General features: G+C 37.2%; 1 protein-coding gene across 3 annotated transcripts in view; it reads right to left on the bottom strand.

Annotated features, from left to right (window-relative positions):
- LOC106869631 (uncharacterized) overlaps positions 1-5,901 on the bottom strand; it is a 232,169-nt gene that overhangs the window by 19,084 nt on the left and 207,184 nt on the right. The gene's annotated exons all lie outside the window — the stretch shown is intronic.

The raw sequence follows: 5,901 nt of genomic DNA, 5'->3' as shown, positions 1-5,901 counted from the left end.
AGTTTATCGACCTCCGAAAGGATGAAAAACAAAGTCGACCTCGACGTAATTTGAACTCAGAACGTAAAGACAGACGAAATACCGCTAAGCATTTCGCCCGGCCTGCTAACGATTCTGCCAGCTCACCGCTTTTTAAAAGCAATATTCTTTTCTCCTCCAGGCACAAGGCCCGAAATTTTTGGGAGGGGGCCCAGTCGATCAGATTGTCTCCAGTTGCAAACTGGTACTGAATTTATCGACTCCGAAAGGATGAAAGACAAAAATCGACCTCGGCGGAATTTGAACTCAGAACGTAGTGGCAGACGAAATATCGCTAAGCATTTCGCCCGGTGTGCTTAACGATTCTGCCAACTCACCGCCCTTAAATAAATAAATAAATATTAAATTAAATAAGTCAAAGAAAATATAAAATAGTACATAAGTATACAATAAAATAGCGTTTTTCATACTAAAAAACAAAAACAAAACACACAAAAAAACAAAAATGAGCACCTTTAAAGCATGGTTTCCTCGCCAGCGACTATTTCTCGTCACTTATGCATTTATATGAATGCTCGTACGCTTATGTTTCTATTTCTGTATACACACAGTACAAAGATAATCAGCCGATAATATTAAGGCTTAAAATTCCATATTCTAATCATCAGTCATTGCATTGATTCCATTTACAAACGATCTCTGTCCCTAATGTGATAAGCAATTGAGTGATTTTAGATTCTAACATGATAATAACTTCAGTGATTTCATACCGCAAGGAATATTTCTCTTTAGAAAATATACTTTACATTAGACGCTCATCGACTCTCATTTCCTGACTTTATAGTGTTACTACTTCACAACAACATTATTACAAACGTTATCCTCTATTTCAATCGAAGTTAATACTTGCAAGACTTGCGTGTATCAGTCAGAGTTACACTTTTCACTCATTATATCTCTTTATACTTCGTTGCTTTTGTTTTTCTTTTCGCTTTGAATCGATCAGAAAATTATATTTCCTTGTATTGATGTCGTGTTTCTAGCCAAGTTAGAACGCCTAAAGCCAAAGAGTACATCAACCGGAGGAGAATAGTCGGAGGAGGAACTGAGAGAAGTCGCAGAAATCGACGTTTTTTAAAAAAAAAACTTTTACATACTTTTGAGAAAAACCACACACACACACACACACACACACACACACACACACTAACTGTATATCTACAGAGAGCATGAGGGACTGAAAGGTACAAATATATATTCGTACTTACACATACATTCATATATCTAAACGTGCATAAATATATACAAACTCTTTACACACACACACACACACACACACTTGTATATATACAAATATATCTTTATATATAAATATATACGTGCATATTTATTCATACATAAAGGTGTATATAAATATATATATATATACATGTATATGTACGTACTTATACATAAATATATACATATACGTGCATACAAACATACTTACACACACACACTCTCTCTCTCTCTCTCTCTCTCTCTCACACACACATCAATGTATCATTGTTTCGAGCTACTGCTTGTGTTTTTGTTTTGATCAGGCAGTCTACGAACGCAAATCAGTCACTAGCATTGACTGATTTATAATAAAATTACGGCTTTCTGTCAGTTCAGGATTAACCTCTCTTTGGTATCCTCTACTGAAGACGAAATAACGTGCCAGAAATTCATCTAGGGGTCCAAAGAGGGTGCTACTGAGCTGATATTAGTGTGTTTATGCCTTTTACCATAGACGAGAAATTTTCCTCCACCGTAAACTGCAGTGAAAGTGCCTTTAGAAGTTAAAATAAGTCACAAATTTATTTGAATTAAACTAAAGTTGTTTATAAACACACACACACACACACACACACACACACACACACACACACACACGCACATATCTTCACCAACATGTGTACATGCCTGTATACACACATATGTGACTAAACTGTGAAATGCTATGAATAAAAAGAGAGGAAATAATTTTAATTACCAATTAAAAAGTGTCAATTATTTCTCAATTAAGAATAGAAAAAACAACGATGTAGGTTATTGTGTTAGTGGAGGTTTACTGAGACAGCATACTGCTTACTTGTTTAACGAGAATTTGTAATATAAATTATGTTGGGCGTAGGCAGTATGCGTACTGCCTATATATTTAAACAAATGAATATGAAAAACAAAAACAAAAAAAAACATGGGACTTAATATGTTATTTGTCTCACCATCTAAATATTAGATTCATTTGCTAACAGAAAGCGAAAATAACGCCATTTTGCTTCTACTCATGTGTTATACCAACGGAAGGAAGTTCGAATGGGCAGCAAATAAATTTAATATATGATGCAAGTCTGGCCTTGCGCCAAGATTTGAAACCAATATATGATGCAAATGTATGTATTTATGTATGTCATTATTCTGTTTATTTCAAGATTTCTTGTCAACAGAGAAAGAACCGGTTTCTAACCTAGATCCAAGGCTCCTTCATTGCAATTTCAACATCAAGAACAGGGTATATTTTTTTGTTTGTTTGTATGTATGTATGTATGTATGTATGTGCAGATTTGTATGTTTTATGTATGTATTCTCATGCATATACTTACATATCTAGACATACTCATATATATATTTAAATGATAAACTTCTGGAAAGCTTTACAGATTTTTACAGTTCCAGTGATGGATTGGATCTGTAGCCTTCGAATTAGCTTTCTCCTTTCTGGTTTTGAGGAGCTTAATTTCTCAAGATTGGTATTTAGGCAGTGTGTTACATATCTCAGGGCCCCAATAATTACAGGTATAAGCCTGAACTTGTAATCTGGATAGAGTGTATGTACGTACGTATGAATGTATGTATGCATGTCATTATTCAGTCTATTTCAAGATTTCTTGCCAACAGAGAAAAAGTTGGTTTCTAACCTAGATCTAAGGATCCTTCATTGGCATTTCAAAATCAAAAACAGAGTATTTTTCTATGTATGTATGTATGTATGTCTCTGTGTATGTATGTATGTACGTGTCTATGTACGAACGTCTGTCTGTCTGTCTGTATGCATGTGTCTGTGTATGTATTATTTCTTTACTACCCACAAGGGGTTACACAGAGAGGGGACAAACAAGGACAGACAAACGGATTAAGTCGATTATATCGACCCCAGTTCGTAACTGGTACTTATTCAATCGACCCCGAAAGGATGAAAGGCAAAGTCGACCTCGGCGGAATTTGAACTCAGAACGTAGCGGCAGACGAAATACCGCTAAGCATTTCGCCCGGCGTGCTAACGTTTCTGTCTGTGTATGTATGCATGTGTCTGTGTATGTATGCATGTGTCTATGTATGTAGCCATGTATATATGTAGCTATGTATGTATGAATGTAGGAATCGAACTCACGACCTTACGATCTGTCCTGTTTGTCTCTCATGCACATCTATGTTTGTGTGTCTTTTATTGACTAAGGATGCTGTGCTTTTCTTTGAAATGTCTGATGTTTATATTAAAGTTTTTACGAGTTTTTTTCAGGCATGTGTACCTAATGTTCGATTCCACAGAACCCCGTCCATCTCCCAGCGCCCCCAGTGGAGAGGGTTTGCACACCTCAGTAAACAACACACGCAATAAATATATCTTTCGTGTTAATTCAAATAATAGTGTGTGTGTGTGTGTGTGTTCTTGTGTGTGTGTTCTTGTGTGTGTGTGTGTGTCTGTGTTCTTGTGTGTGTGTGTGTGGGAGTGTGAAGATGTGTGGCTTAGTGGTTAGGTTATTCGGCTTACGATTGTAAGTTTGTGAGTTCGATACCCGGAGGCGCGTTGTGTTTTTGAGCAAGATGCCTTATTTGACGTTGCACCAGTCCGCTCGACTGGCAAGAGCAATTTCTACCTGTAATTCAAAAGGCCAACCTTGTCGCATGCTGGCTCACGCTGAATCTCCCCGAGAACGACGCTAAGGTGAACGTGCGCCTGTGGAGTGCTCTGTTGATCGTTTCAATGGAACACTCAACGTCGCAACCGACGGAGTGCCAGTTTAAACTATATATAAATACATAAAGAGGAGACATGCGGAAATATAAAAAATGGAAAAGAGCGTGGGGTTCAGAAAAAGGAATACACGAAGGTTCAAATAGAAAAAGCAAAATATGAGAGAGTAAGTGAAAAGGAGAGCCTTATGAAGATAAGAATGAATAAAGTATTGATATTTGATAATATTAAAAAATGAAAAGCAAGACATATAGCCTTGTTTATCACTGATGCATTTACCATTGATGTAAGATAACACGCTACACACAACTGTGACCCATGTTACGCTTATCAAGATTGATCTGTGATAACACGGGTCGGTGATCAGTCGAAGATATTTGTACTGTAAAATTGCGTCCTAGCGACCACCCAAAGTGCTCAGATACCTGGAACACAGTGACTATCGCTTGTGCTTATACGACTGTGCTGCGAGGCTATGTATTCTTTTCTTTTTACATAAATTATCGTACTTTTGCACATCAACATCGCGCCTGATCTTAACAAATGACCCCGACGAGCGTATTCTCTCAACAAGAAGAGGAGAGATGATCAAGAAAGTATGTAACGGTGGAGCTTCGGTGCTGCGGGCTGCGACTTTAGTATCAATGAATCTACCATTCGTTCCATTTACAAAGTGCACGGAGAGGATTTAATTATCACGGATTCGTTTATCGCTCTTTCTTTCTAAAACCAAACTACCGTGATAAGCAAGGATAGACGTATTTAATGATGTTTCCGGTAATTAAAAAAAAAAACAGCGTTAATAATCATAGAAATTGTATTTCTATAAATAACATAAAGTCTGAATACAATAGCTTCTGAAACATTTAAAATAATTATTGAGGTTGTCGAACAAATGCATTCATTGATTTGTAGTTAATCAGATGAAGTGTGTCTCATTTGCAGTGTGATGTTAGTCACAGGAATCAATAAACCGATGTATAGTTGTAGTTTTAGGTAATTAACAGTTGTGATAGTGATGTGTATCCATGGATTAGTGTAACGTGTGTTGCTAGATTAATGCCACTAATGTGGTTGGGTTATCTAAGTCGGATGAATATGAGTCATTAATATATAAAAGATGAAAATTGATTGGTCGACGCAACAGTGCAATAAATAAAACCAACTCTTTGACCTTTCGTCGTGATAGGAACTATCATTTATCCCCGGGTCACTATTCCTATTGACTATTAGTCATTCATTACAACGGAGGTGAACTGAAGCAATACACTCTAATGCGTCTTGTCCAGAAACACAGCGAATCTTCAGCAGGAGATCTGAATTGAGACCATCAGTGCGTAGCCCGATATTTCGGTTTCGTATCTCTAACATATTCAAATATACTGGTGGCGAAAAAGAACAAACGCTTTCGTTGCTATTGTTTTAAGAAGTAAAATTTCTCTGTAGCCTTCCGTTTAAACGACTATAAAACTGAAATGAAACTTTTATTAATTTGATTTTATCATTATGCAAGCCCAAGTGATGTAATTACACGATCTACAAGAGAGAAGTGAAGTAAAAGAGGAAGACCGTGCGTTTAAGAAGTTCGCTTCGAAACCACGTACTTTTGGGCTTGGTGCCATTGTGCGCCACCTTTGGAAGGTATCTTCTACTATGCATGGTGAATTTAGTGTGACAGAAACAGTATATATACACATACATACATACATACACCTTCTCGACTCACGACCGAGTTCCGTTCCGACTGATAGGTCGTATGTCAGATTTACATACTTGAAAGCGACTGAGTGAGAGATAACGGTAGACAGTAGGTGATTGGGCCTGAGGGAAGCCTGCGTTGCCAGATGCTGCCATAGTTATCGTACGCGTAGCTGCTCAACGTCCGAAAATCGATTATATATTTTTTGTGGTCGTAGGTGCGG

The sequence above is a fragment of the Octopus bimaculoides genome, chromosome 6, assembly GCF_001194135.2.
Source record: "Octopus bimaculoides isolate UCB-OBI-ISO-001 chromosome 6, ASM119413v2, whole genome shotgun sequence".
Taxonomy (NCBI): domain Eukaryota; kingdom Metazoa; phylum Mollusca; class Cephalopoda; order Octopoda; family Octopodidae; genus Octopus; species Octopus bimaculoides.
The sequence above is the reverse complement of the archived record's forward strand: the minus strand, read 5'-3'. Positions and strand labels throughout refer to the sequence as shown.